This window comes from Oncorhynchus mykiss, chromosome 9 (genome assembly GCF_013265735.2).
Source record: "Oncorhynchus mykiss isolate Arlee chromosome 9, USDA_OmykA_1.1, whole genome shotgun sequence".
In the NCBI taxonomy this organism is placed as follows: domain Eukaryota; kingdom Metazoa; phylum Chordata; class Actinopteri; order Salmoniformes; family Salmonidae; genus Oncorhynchus; species Oncorhynchus mykiss.
The window spans coordinates 7,667,150-7,682,149 of record NC_048573.1 but is presented as its reverse complement, the minus strand read 5'-3'; the positions used below and the strand labels follow the sequence as shown (position 1 = coordinate 7,682,149).

At 41.5% G+C, this 15,000-nt stretch overlaps 1 protein-coding gene across 3 annotated transcripts in view; it reads right to left on the bottom strand.

The window, feature by feature from the left end:
* The window catches only part of LOC110518778 (pyruvate carboxylase, mitochondrial), a 490,506-nt gene that overhangs the window by 325,245 nt on the left and 150,261 nt on the right, over positions 1-15,000 (bottom strand). The window lies entirely within an intron of this gene.

The following is a 15,000-nucleotide window of genomic DNA, read 5'->3' as shown; positions in this document are numbered from 1 at the left end:
GGAAAGAACTCAAGTGATTCAATGTTTACAAGTGGAAAGAACTCAAGTGATTCAATGTTTACAAGTGGAAAGAACTCAAGTGATTCAATGTTTACAAGTGGAGAGAACACTAGTGATTCATTGTTTACAAGTGGAGAGAACACTAGTGATTCATTGTTTACAAGTGGAGAGAACACTAGTGATTCATTGTTTACAAGTGGAGAGAACACTAGTGATTAATTGTTTACAAGTGGAGAGAACACTAGTGATTCATTGTTTACAAGTGGGGAGAACACTAGTGATTCAACGTTTACAAGTGGAGAGAACACTAGTGATTCAACGTTTACAAGTGGAGAGAACACAAATTGCAGCTCTGCTTAGTAACGAATGGTAGTGACCCCTGACTGCAGAAATACACAAGAGAGAATCAATGAGAGAATCAGTGAGAGAATCAATGAGAAACAATCAAATATAGAGACAGTGAGAGAATCAAAGCGAGAGAGAGAGGCGAGAATGAAAGAGAGGTGTTTAAAAACTTGACAAGTCGCGTTGTATGTGAGATGAATAGTCAGATGAATATGTTATCATTATCGAGTCTCACCAAAACTCACTTTTAACCACCACAAATATAACGAAAGAGTGAAAAAAAGACAGAGAGGCAATTAAAAATGAATGAATACATTTGGCATGTCACGCTGTACGAGTAGAGTGGAGTACTCGTACTGTTATTGTATCATTGTTTTATGAGGACACCTTTAACTCGTTAACTTGTTAAGGCAGTATTGAGTAGCATGGATGAATAAGGTGCCCAGAGTAAACTGCCTGCTACTCAGGCCCAGTTGCTAACATGTGCATATTATTAGTAGATTTGGATAGAAAACACTCTGAAGTTTCTAAAACTGTTTGAATGATGTCTGTGAGTATAACAGAACTCATAGGGCAGGTCGAAAACATGAGAAAAAAATCTAACCAGGAAGTGGGAAATCTGTGGTTTGTAGTTTTTCAACTCATTCCCTATCGAATGCACAGTGTCTGTGGGGTCAAATTGCACTTCCTAAGGCTTCCACTAGATGTCAACAGTCTTTAGAACCTTGTTTGATGCTTCTACTGTGATGGAGGGGCGAATGAGAGGGGATTGAGTCAGAGGTCTGCCAGAGAGGCATGAGCTGACCACGTACGTTCACGTGAGAGTTAGCTTGAGTTCCATTGCATTTCTGAAGACAAAGGAATTCTCCTGTTGGAACATTATTGAAGATTTGTGATAAAAACATCCTAAAGATTGATTCCATACATCGTTTGACATGTTTCTACGAACTGTAATATAACTTTTTTGACTTTTCATCTGAACTAAGCGATCGTGCATTGAGCATTTGGATTACTGGGCTAAATGCGCAAACAAAAAGGACGTATTTGGACATGAATGATGGACTTTATTGAACAAATCAAACATTTATTGTGGAACTGGGATTCCTGGGAGTGCATTCTGATGAAGATCATCAAAGGTAAGTGAATATTCATAATGTTATTTCTGACTTCTGTTGACTCCACAACATGGCGGATATCTGTATGGCTTGATATGTTGTCTGAGCACTGTACTCAGATTATTGCATGGTGTGCTTTTTCGGTAAAGCTTTTTTGAAATCTGACAGAGCGGTTGCATTCAGGAGAAGTGTATCTATAATTCCATGCATAATAGTTGTATCTTTTATCAATGTTTATTATGAGTATTTCTGTAAATTGATGTGGCTCTCTGCAAAATCACCAGATGTTTTGTAACTACTAAATATAACGCATCAATGTAAACTGAGATTTTTGTATATAAATATGAACTTTATCGAAAGAAACATACATGTATTGTGTAACATGAAGTCCTATGAGTGTCATCTGATGAAGATCATCAAAGGTTAGTGATTCATTTTATCTCTATTTCTGCTTTTGTCGTATAGCCTTTTTGAAATTGGACACTATGGTGGGATTAACAACGTATATCTATAAAATGGTTTAAAATACTTTTATGTTTGAGGAATTTTAATTATGAGATTTCTTTTGTTTTGAGTTTGGCGCTCTGCACTTTCACTGGCTGTTGTTATATCAATCCCGTTAGCAGGATTCAAGCCATAAATTAATAAGCTGACTTTCCAGTTGCTAGTGAAAGTCTATCCACCCCTTGCGCAGTCTTCACGATCTGCTGCCTTAAGAATAAAAAATAAAAAAAGGAATAAATTAGATGTTGTTACCTAACGATCTCCACATTTTGAAAGTGAAAGAAAAATTCTAGAAAATTTTACGTTTTTTTTTTTTTTTAAGACAAGATTGCATATGTCTTTACACCCCAGAGTTAAGGTGGAAGCACCTTTTGCAGCTGTGTATCTTATTGAATATGTTACGCTTGCTCCCTCTTTCTGGCACTCGAGGGCACCAGTCTGCCCATCATTACGCACACCTGTCACCATCATTACGCACACCTGTTGCCATCATTACGCATACCTGTCACCATCATTACGCATACCTGTCACCATCATTACACACACACACCTATCACCATCATTGCGCATACCTGTCACCATCATTACACACACCTGTCAACATCATTACACACACACCTGTCACCATCATTACGCATACCTGTCACGATCATTACACACATCTGTCACCATCATTAAGCACACCTGTCACCATCATTACACACACCTGTCACCATCATTACGCATACCTGTCACCATCATTACACACACACCTGTCACCATCATTGCTCATACCTGTCACCATCATTACGCATACCTGTCACCATCATTACACACACACCTGTCACCATCATTACGCATACCTGTCACCATCATTACACACACACCTGTCACCATCATTACGCACACCTGTCCCCATCATTACGCATTTCAGCATTCCATTGGACTCACCTGGACTCCATAACTTTGTTGATTGCCCCCTCTATATCTGTCTGCTCCTCAGTTTGTTCCCTGTGTCAGCATTAGTATTGTTTTGCTTTCTCTGTCCAGATGCTGTCCGTGTTCGGTTTCATGTCCATTGTTTATTAAAATGTTCACTCCCTGTACTTGCTTCTCATCTCCCAGCGTCTGTTCTCGGAGAATACGATTCTACCAACTTTGTACAACTCTCAGGGCAACATATATCCATTGTTTTTGTCAAAATCGCTCAAGCTTAGTAAATTTGGTTGGGAGTCATGGATGGACAATGACATTCAAAAATTCTATCAGATTTTCAAGCAGACTCAAATCAGGACTACGACTGGACCATTTAAGGAACACTCAACACATCTTGGAATTCTGGTGTGTCTTTTGCTAACTAGTTATTATGTCTCAATGTTTCCCCTTCTGGTGTTGTCTCACATGTATTATATTTTGTGTAATTGTCACGCTGTAAAGTAAAAATCTATCCAAGGGTTTTCAGAAGACTGAGATGGGGTTTCCTCTATCTGTTCACCTGGGCTTTGCTCCTTTCATATTTCTTTTGATCCTGACAAACACCCCCAGTCCCCGCCTCTGACAAGCCATTCCATTTAATCCATTTTTTGGTTTGATCTTTAAAATTAAAATAAAAACTTCTAAGGGACAGGCTCTAATTTCCACCGGACTGATGTGTCCAAAGTAAACTGCCTGTCACTCAGGCCCAGAAGCCAGGATATGCATAATTGGCATTGGATAGAAAACACCTTGAAGGTTCTGAAACTGTTAAAATAATGTCTGAGACTATAACATAATTGGTATGGCAGGCAAAAATTATACGAAAAACCAATCAGATTTTACTTTTTTTTTTTTGGTCCCATGCTCTTACAATGAATGGAAAGCTATGGGTCCTATGTAATTCCGCCTCCCAGATTGCAATTCCTATGGCTTCCACTAGATGTCAACAGTCTTTAGTCAAGGTTTCAAGCTTGTTTTTTCAAAAACGAGCAAGAATTTGGAGTTTTGGTGAAGAGAGCATTCGGAACAATATCAGTCTTGAGGCGAGCGAGGGAGAGGGCGCTAATTCTGCTTTCCTTTTGAACTACTTTCCATATTAAATATTATAGTTTATTTACATTTTAGGGTACCTGAGGTTTGAATAGAAACTTTGTTCGACTTGTTGATAACTGAAATTGAAAGTGCCAACTAAACAGACTTTTTGGGATATAAAGAAAGATTTTATCTAACAAAACAACCATTCATGTTGTATCTGGTACCCTTGGGATTGCAAACACAGGAAGATCTTCAAAAATAAGTGATTTATTTAATCGCTATTTGTGATTTTATGAAGCCTGTGCTGGTTGAATTTTTTTTGTTGATGTGGGGCGCCGTCCTCAGACAATTGCATGGTATGCTTTCGCTGTAAATCAGACAACGCAGTTAGATTAACAACAACTTAAGCTTTTAACCGAAAGAAAATGCTTGGATGTTCATGAATGTTTAAAATTACGATTATTTATTTGAATTGAGCGCCCTCCAATTGCACCGGATGTTGTCTAGCGAGACACCTATCCCTAATTAAGGGAGTAATTTCACCGGATGTTGTCTGCTGGTGTCCCGCTAGAGAGACACCTGTCCCTAATTAAGGGAGTAAAATGTGCAGTGTGCATGTTTCCTAAGAACTGTATGCTGAAGGATCTATGTAGAGCTGATATAGAACGATTTTAACGGATCTATAACAGTATGGAGTCTCACTATATCTCATTAAAATTTAATATGGTTAGATGTTAATTCAACAACCTGACATGACAGCCATATGTAATCCTTTGACAGCCATATGTAGCCTTTTGAAAGCCATATGTAGCCTTTTGAAAGCCATATGTAGCCTTTTGAAAGCCATTTGTAGCCTTTTGAAAGCCATATGTAGCCCTTTGACAGCCATACGTAGCCCTTTGACAGCCATACGTAGCCTTTTGAAAGCCATATGTAGCCCTTTGACAGCCATACGTAGCCCTTTGACAGCCATACGTAGCCCTTTGACAGCCATATGTAGCCCTTTGACAGCCATATGTAGCCCTTTGACAGCCATATGTAGCCTTTTGTAGCCTTATGTAGCTTCAATGGAAAGAGTGGATATTGCAGGATGGTGTTATAGTGAACCTGACATTCTGAGACAGACAGTGTACCACCTAGTTCAATCTCTCGCACACACAAACACACACACACGCACGCACGCACACACACTAGACACACACACACACTAGACACACACACACACACACACTACACACACACACACATACTAGAAACACACACACACTAAACACAAACACACCCCTACGGACATACCCACACACACTCACTCACGCACACACACTAGACACACACTAGACACATATTAGACACACACACAAACACTAGACACACACACATACTAGAAAGACAGACACACACACACACACACACTAAACACAAACATACCCACACAGACACACACACTCACTCACACACACACACACATACTAGAAACACACACACACACTAAACACAAACACACACACACACACACACACACACACACACACACACACACACACACACACACTAAACACAAACACATATATATTTTTCACTACATTTACTTTTACTCCACTACATTCCTAATGAAAATAAGGTACTTACTCATTACATTTTCCCTGACAACCAAAAGTACTCGTTACATTTAGAATGCTTATCAGGACAGGAAAATGGTCCAATTCACACACAAATCAAGAGAACATCCCTGGTCATCAATACTGTCTCTGATCTGGAGGACTCACTAAACAGAGAACATCCCTGGTCATCCCTATTGACACTGATCTGGCCGACTCACTAAACAGAGAACATCCCTGGTCATCCCTACTGTCTCTGATCTGGAGGACTCACTAAACAGAGAACATCCCTGGTCATCCCTACTGCCTCTGATCTGGAGGACTCACTAAACAGAGAAAATCCCTGGTCATCCCTACTGCCTCTTATCTGGAGGACTCACTAAACAGAGAACATCCCTGGTCATCCCTACTGTCTCTGATCTGGAGGACTCACTAAACAGAGAACATCCCTGGTCATCCCTACTGCCACTGATCTGGAGGACTCACTAAACAGAGAACATCCCTGGTCATCCCTACTGCCTCTGATCTGGAGGACTTACTAAACAGAGAACATCCCTGGTCATCCCTACTGTCTCTTATCTGGAGGACTCACTAAACAGAGAACATCCCTGGTCATCCCTACTGTCTCTGATCTGGAGGACTCACTAAACAGAGAACATCCCTGGTCATCCCTACTGCCTCTGATCTGGAGGACTCACTAAACAGAGAAAATCCCTGGTCATCCCTACTGCCTCTTATCTGGAGGACTCACTAAACAGAGAACATCCCTGGTCATCCCTACTGTCTCTGATCTGGAGGACTCACTAAACAGAGAACATCCCTGGTCATCCCTACTGCCTCTGATCTGGAGGACTCACTAAACAGAGAACATCCCTGGTCATCCCTACTGCCTCTGATCTGGAGGACTTACTAAACAGAGAACATCCCCGGTCATCCCTACTGCCTCTGATCTGGAGGACTCACTAAACAGAGAACATCCCTGGTCATCCCTACTGCCTCTGATCTGGAGGACTCACTAAACAGAGAACATCCCTGGTCATCCCTACTGCCTCTGATCTGGAGGACTCACTAAACAGAGAACATCCCTGGTCATCCCTACTGCCTCTGATCTGGAGGACTCACTAAACAGAGAAAATCCCCGGTCATCCCTACTGCCTCTTATCTGGAGGACTCACTAAACAGAGAACATCCCTGGTCATCCCTACTGTCTCTGATCTGGAGGACTCACTAAACAGAGAACATCCCTGGTCATCCCTACTGCCTCTGATCTGGAGGACTCACTAAACAGAGAACATCCCTGGTCATCCCTACTGCCTCTGATCTGGAGGACTTACTAAACAGAGAACATCCCCGGTCATCCCTACTGCCTCTGATCTGGAGGACTCACTAAACAGAGAACATCCCTGGTCATCCCTACTGCCTCTGATCTGGAGGACTCACTAAACAGAGAACATCCCTGGTCATCCCTACTGCCTCTGATCTGGAGGACTCACTAAACAGAGAACATCCCTGGTCATCCCTACTGCCTCTGATCTGGAGGACTCACTAAATAGAGAACATCCCTGGTCATCCCTACTGCCTCTGATCTGGAGGACTCACTAAACACAAACTCATCTTTTGTAAATTATGTCTGAGTGTTGAGGTTTTCCCCTGTACATTAAATAAACAAGCAAATGGTGCTTTGCCTAATATAAGGAATTTGAAATGATTTATACTTTTAATTTAAACTTTGATAATATATTTAACGTCAAATACTTTTACTCATGAATGACAATTGGGTACTTTTTCCACCAATGCAAACACACACAATAGACACAAACACACAACAGACACAAACACACACACTAGACACAAACACACACACTAGACACAAACACACACACAAACACACACTAGACATAAAAACACACACAAACACATGCACACACAGAAACATACAAACACACACACACTCGACAAACACACACACACAAACACACACACACAAACACACACAAACACACACATTCAAGCTAAACACAAACACACACACACGCTACACACATAAACACACCCTTAGATACAAACACACACACACACACATTAGACACAGACACAAACACACACTATGCACAAACACAAACACACACTAGACACAAACACACACTAGACACAAACACACACACACACACTAGACACCAACACACTAGACACACTAGACACAAACAGGTCACATACAAACAGGTTTGACCTGAGTTGACTGGACAGGTACCTCCATTAACACTGAACAAGTAAAGTCCATTAACACAGCTAGTTACCTCGGGAGAGAGAAGGAGAGAGGGAGGGAGAGAAGTAGGGAGGTACAGTGCCTTGCGAAAGTATTCGGCCCCCTTGAACTTTGCGACCTTTTGCCACATTTCAGGCTTCAAACATAAAGATATAAAACTGTATTTTTTTGTGAAGAATCAACAACAAGTGGGACACAATCATGAAGTGGAACGACATTTATTGGATATTTCAAACTTTTTTAACAAATCAAAAACTGAAAAATTGGGCGTGCGGAGGGAGAGAGGTAGAGTGAGAAGGAGGGAGGGAGGGAGGGAGGGAGGGAGTGAGGGAGGGAGGGAGGGAGGGATGGTCACATTGACAGACCCCTACACATGTCCCAACATGTCCTTAAATACATCTTTAAAATGTCTCTGAGGCAAACCAAGTCATAATGACTCAAATGAAACAATGTGAGTCTGTTGTAAAACATTTATTAAATAAAAAAGCCTGGGGGGTGGAAATGAACGTAGAGAGAGAGAAAAAGGGATGGAGAGAGAGTGGGAGGAAGGGATGGGGAGACGGAAAAGAGGTTATTATAATCATTTGTTTTTAGAAAAGAAAACATAGAATAGACAGTCTAGGCCTGAAAGAGACAGAGAGAGAGGAGTGAGAGAGAGAGAGAAGTGAGAGAGAGAGAGAGAGAGAGAGAGAGGAGTGAGAGAGAGAGAGAGAGAGAGAGAGAGAGAGAGAGAGGAGTGAGAGAGAGAGAGAGAGATAGAGAGAGAGGAGTGAGAGAGAGACAGAGAGAGCGAGAGAGAGAGAGAGAGAGAGGAATGGAGAAAGAAAGAGGAGACAGAGAGAGAAGGAGAGAGATAGAGAGAGAGAGGGAGGGATAGAGAGAGAGAGAGAGAGAGGGGAATGGAGAAATAAAGAGGAGACAGAGAGAGAAGGAGAGAGAGAGAGAGAGAGAGAGAGAGAGAGAGGGGAATGGAGAGAGAAAGAGGAGACAGAGAGAGAAGGAGAGAGAGAGAGAGAGAGAGAGAGAGAGAGAGAGGGGGGGGAATGGAGAAAGAAAGAGGAGACAGAGAGAGAAGGAGAGAGAGAGAGAGAGAGAGAGAGAGAGAGAGAGAGGGGAATGGAGAGAGAAAGAGGAGACAGAGAGAGAAGGAGAGAGAGAGAGAGAGAGAGAGAGAGAGAGAGAGAGAGAGAGAGAGGGGAATGGAGAAAGAAAGAGGAGACAGAGAGAGAAGGAGAGAGAGAGAGAGAGAGAGAGAGAGAGAGAGAGAGAGAGAGGGGGGAATGGAGAGAGAAAGAGGAGACAGAGAGAGAAGGAGAGAGAGAGAGAGAGAGAGAGAGAGGGGAATGGAGAGAGAAAGAGGAGACAGAGAGAGAAGGAGAGAGAGAGAGAGAGGAATGGAGAGAGAAAGCGGAGACAGAGAGAGAAGGAGAGAGATAGAGAGAGAGAGAGTGAGAGAGAGAGAGAGCGGAATGGAGAGAGAAAGCGGAGACAGAGAGAGGAGAGAGATAGAGAGAGAGAGAGGGAGAGAGAGAGAGGGGAATGGAGAAAGAAAGAGGAGACACTGAGAGAAGGAGAGAGAGAGAGAGAGAGAGAGAGAGAGAGAGAGAGAGAGAGAGAGAGAGGAATGGAGAGAGAAAGAGGAGACAGAGAGAGAAGGAGAGAGAGAGAGAGAGAGAGAGAGAGTGTGTTGGCTATACTAAAACTCTTTAACATCATCCTCAGCTCTGGCATCTTCCCCAATATATGGAACCAAGGACTGATCAATCCTCAAAAGTGGAGTAAATTTGACCTCAATAACTACCGTGGGATATGCGTCAACAGTAACCTTGGGAAAATCCTCTGCATTATCATTAACAGCAGACTCGTACATTTCCTCAATGAAAACAATGTACTGAGCAAATCTCAAATTGGCTTTTACCAAATTACCGTACAACAGACCACGTGTTCACCCTGCACACCCTAATTGACAACCAAACAAACCAAAACAAAGTCTTCTCATGCTTTGTTGATTTCAAAAAAGCCTTTGACTCAATTTGGCATGAGGGTCTGCTATACAAACCGATGGAAAATGGTGTTGGGGGTAAAACATACAACATTATTAAATTCAACATACCAATTAGGATCTGGCTAAAAATACTTGATGTTCCAAAAAAGGTCCAGTCGCCAGGACCACAAATACAAATTCCATCTAGACACTGTTGCCCTAGAGCACACAAAAAACTATACATACCTTGGCCTAAACATCAGCGCCACAGGTAACTTCCACAAAGCTGTGAACGATCTGAGAGTCAAGGCAAGAAGGGCATTCTATGCCATCAAAAGGAACATAAATTTCAACATACCAATTAGGATTTGGCTAAAAATACTTGAGTCAGTCATAGAGCCCATTGCCCTTCATGGTTGTGAGGTCTGGGGTCAGCTCACCCACCAAGACTTCACAAAATGGGACAAACACCAAATTGAGACTCTGCACGCAGAATACTGCCAAAATAACCTCTGTGTACAACGTAGAACACCAAATAATACATGCAGAGCAGAATTAGGCCGATACCCGCTAATGATCAAAATCCAGAAAAGAGCCGTTAAATTCTATAACCACCTAAAAGGAAGTGATTCCCAAACCTTCCATAACAAAGCCATCACCTACAGAGAGATGAACCTGGAGAAGAGTCCCCTAAGCAAGCTGGGCCTCTGTTCACAAACACAAACAGACCCTACAGAGCCCCAGGACAGCAACACAATTAGACCAAACCAAATCATGAGAAAACAAAAAGATAATTACTTGACACATTGGAAAGAATTAACAAAAACATAGAGCAAACTAGAATGCTATTTAGCCCTAAACAGAGAGGACACAGTGGCAGAATACCTGACCACTGTAACTGACCCAAACTTAATGAAAGCTTTGACTATGTACAGACTCAGTGAGCATAGCCTTGCTATTGAGAAAGGCCGCCGTAGGCAGACCTGGCTCTCAAGAGAAGACAGGCTATGTGCTCACTGCCCACAAAATGAGGTGGAAACTGAGCTGTACTTCCTAACCTCCTGCCCAATGTATGACCATATTAGAGACACATATTTCCCTCAGATTACACAGATCTACAAAGAATTCCAAAACAAACCCAATTTTCATAAACTCCCATATCTACTGGGTGAAATACCACAGTGTGCCATCACAGCAGCAAGATGTGTGACCTGTTGCCACGAGAAAAGGGCAATCAGTGAAGAACGAACACCATTGTAAATACAACCCATATTTATGCTTATTTATTTTATCTTGTGTACCCTTAACCATTTGTACATCGTTAAAACACTGTATATATATATATATATATATATATATACATATATATATTATGACCTTTGTAATGTCTTTATTGTTTTGAAACTTCTGCATGTGTAATGTTTACTTTTAATTTGTTATGTTTATTTAACTTTTGTATATTTTATATATTATCTACCTCACTTGCTTTGGCAATGTTAACACATGTTTCCCATGCCAATAAAGCCCCTTGAATTGAATTGAATTGAATTGAGAGAGTGAAGAGAGAGAGAGGAGAGAGAGCGAGGGAGAGAGAGCAGAGGAGAGAGAAAGAATGAAAGAAGGAGAGGAGACAGAGCGCGAGAGAAAGAAGGAGAGAGAGGAGAGAGAAGAGAGAGAGGAGAGAGAAAGGAGGAGAGAGAGCAGAGGAGAGAGAGGAGATAGAAATAAGGAGAGAGAAGAGAGAGAGCAGAGAAATAACGAGAGAGAGGAGAGGAGAGAGAGTGGAAGAGAGAGTGCGGAGGAGAGAGAGGAGAGAGAAAGAATGAGAGAGAGGAGATAGAGAGGAGACAGAGAGAAAGAAGCAGAGAGAGGAGAGAGAAGAGAGAGAGGAGAGAGAGCAGAGGAGAGAGAGGAGAGAGAGAGAAGGAGAGAGAGGAGAGAGAGAGAGAGGAGAGAGAAAGATTGAGAGAGAGAGAGAGAGAATTAGCCATACAAGATGTAGGAATTTGGAAAACTTACTTTGATAATCTATACAAAAACATCCCACAAAAAGACTTAAACCAGAACCAATTAGAAATTAAAGAAAAATTGAACATCCTGGAATCAGTCATTAAAAACAACCAAAATCCATTAGATTACCCAATAACCCAACAAGAACTAAATGAAAAGCTAAAATCTATTAAATCAAGAAAGGCTTGTGGTGTAGACAACATCAGAAATGAAATGCTGAAAAACAGCACACCTGAGTTGCAAAATGCTGTGCTTAAATTGTTCAACATGGTTTTAACTTCTGGCTGCTTCCCTGATGTCTGGAACCAGGGGCTCATCTCCCCTATCCACAAAAGTGGAGACAAATCAGACCCCAATAATTACAGGGGAATTTGCGTCAACAGTAACTTGGGAAAGATTTTCTGTAGCATTTTGAATTCAAGAATTCAAACCTTTCTTCAAGAAAAAAATGTAATAAGTAAATGTCAAATTGGCTTTCTCCCTAACCATCGCACTACTGACCATATATACACCTTACACACACTAATTAATAAACACGTCCACCAAAAAAAAGAGGGCAAAATCTTTGCTTGCTTTATTGACTTTAAAAAAGCATTTGATTCGATTTGGCATGAAGGGCTATTCTACAAAATTCTACAAAGTGGGCTTGGTGGTAAGGTGTATGACTTAATAAAATGTATGTACACAAAAAACAAGTGTGCAATAAAAATCAAAAACCAAAGAACAGAATTTTTTTCACAATGTCGAGGTGTGAGACAAGGCTGCAATTTGAGTCCAAATCTTTTCAACATTTATATCAATGAATTAGCAGACATGTTGGACCAATCTCCAGCCCCAGGACTCACACTATTTGACACAGAGGTGAAATACCTGCTATATGCTGATGACTTGGTACTTCTATCACCAACCAAAGAAGGTCTTCAACAAAACATTAATATTCTGGAGCAATATTGCCATAATTGGGCCCTGGCAGTAAATTTCCAAAAAACTAAAATCATGATTTTCCAAAAAAAACCCAGATGTCAGAAACACAAATGTAAATTCACCCTGAACAACACCTTAATTGAACACACAAAACATTACACCTACCTTGGTCTGACCATATCTGCATCGGGAAACTTTAATATGGCAGTGAAGGCACTCAAAGAAAAAGCCCGCAGAGCAATGTATGCAATAAAAATGAAATTATTCAAAATCAACATCCCAATTAGAATTTGGACTAAAATATTTGACAGTGTAATCCTACCAATAGCACTTTATGGAAGTGAGGTTTGGGGGCCACTCAATAAACTGGATTTTAAAATGTGGGACAAACATCCAATTGAAGCCCTACATGCAGAATTCTGTCGGAAAATTCTACAAGTCCAGAGAAATACACCAACTAATGCATGTAGGGCAGAATTGGGCCGTTTTCCAGTAATAATGAAAATACAGAAAAGATCATTAAAATTTTGGCTACATCTAAATTCAAGTCCAAATTCGAGTCTGCAATTTAAAGCACTTCAAGCCCAAGAGCTGAGCCCAGAAACGAGCCCTCTCAGTCAGATGGTGTTGGACCTCACCAACCAAGCTGACGCCAGCACTGCTTCAAAAGAAAGAATTCCAATAAGCAAAATCATGAACCAATCAAAGGAATCATATTTACAATACTGGAAAAACGAAACAAAATCCCAAAGCCGACTAAATTGCTATCTGACCCTAAACAGAGAATATGAATTGGCTGATTATCTCTACTCTGTCAGAGATACGAAGCAGAGACAGATCCTTACCAAGTACAGGCTAAGTGACCACCGATTGGCAATAGAAACCGGCAGACATAAAAAGACATGGCTACCCAAAGAGGAGCGTGTATGTGGTCACTGCATGACAGGGGAGGTAGAGACAGAGATGCACTTTCTCCTTTACTGTGATAAATATTCCTCACAAAGAGATTCATTATTCACAGAAATGACTACATATATTCCAAATTTTTACAAATTGAACCCAGAGGAAAAACTAAGAATACTCATGGGCGAAGGAGCAATGGCTCCTCTTGCAGCCAAATATGTATTTTCCTGCCATAGCCTGAGGGACACTGAATAATAACATCTGCATAGTAAACAGTAACTTACTTATTATTACTATTATTGTTATTACTATAATTATTAATGTTTACTGTAGACTGTTACCATTTTATTGTTATTATTTTTGTATTTAATTTTGTATTATTATTTACTACCATTTTATATTATTATTTGCTATCATTTATAATTTTGTTACAATGTATATTGTATACATTGTTGCTTTGGCAATATTGACACAATGTTTTTCATGCCAATAAAGCAGCTTGAATTTGAATTTGAATTTGAATTTGAGAGAGAGAGGGGGGAGAGAGAGGAGGGGAGAGGAGAGAGAGAAGAGAGAGAGGAGGAGAGAGAGCAGAGGAGAGAGAGGAGATAGAAATATGGAGAGAGAGGAGAGAAAGAATGAGAGAGAGGAGAGGAGAGAGAGTGGAGGAGAGAGTGCGGAGGAGAGAGAGGAGAGAGAAAGAATGAGAGAGAGGAGATAGAGAGGAGACAGAGACAAAGAAGGAGAGAGAGGAGAGAGAAGAGAGAGAGGAGAGAGAGCAGAGGAGAGAGAGGAGAGAGAGAGAAGGAGAGAGAGGAGAGGAGAGGAGAGATGAGGAGAGAGAGAGGAGAGAAAGAGGAGGAGAGAGAGAGGAGAGCTATGAGAGGAGAGAGAGAGGAGAGAGAAAAAATGAGAGAGAGGAGAGAGAGAAAGAATGAATGAGAGAGAGGAGAGAGAAATAATGAGAGAGAGGAGAGAGAGAAAGGGGAGAGAGAGGAGAGGAGAGAGGAGGAGAGAGAGGAGAGAGAGAGGAGGAGAGAGAGACGAGAGAGAGAGGAGGAGAGAGAGAGAGAGAGAGAGAGACGGGAGGAGAGAGAGAAAGAATGAATGAGAGAGAGGAGAGAGAAATAATGAGAGAGAGGAGAGAGAGAAAGGGGAGAGAGAGGAGAGGAGAGAGGAGGAGAGAGAGGAGAGAGAGAGGAGGAGAGAGAGACGAGAGAGAGAGGAGGAGAGAGAGAGAGAGAGAGAGAGACGGGAGGAGAGAGAGAGAGAGAGGAGGAGAGAGAGGAGGAGAGAAAGAGAGGAGGAGAGAGTGAGGAGGAGCGAGAGAGAGACAGAGGAGGAGAGAGAGAGAGAGAGGAG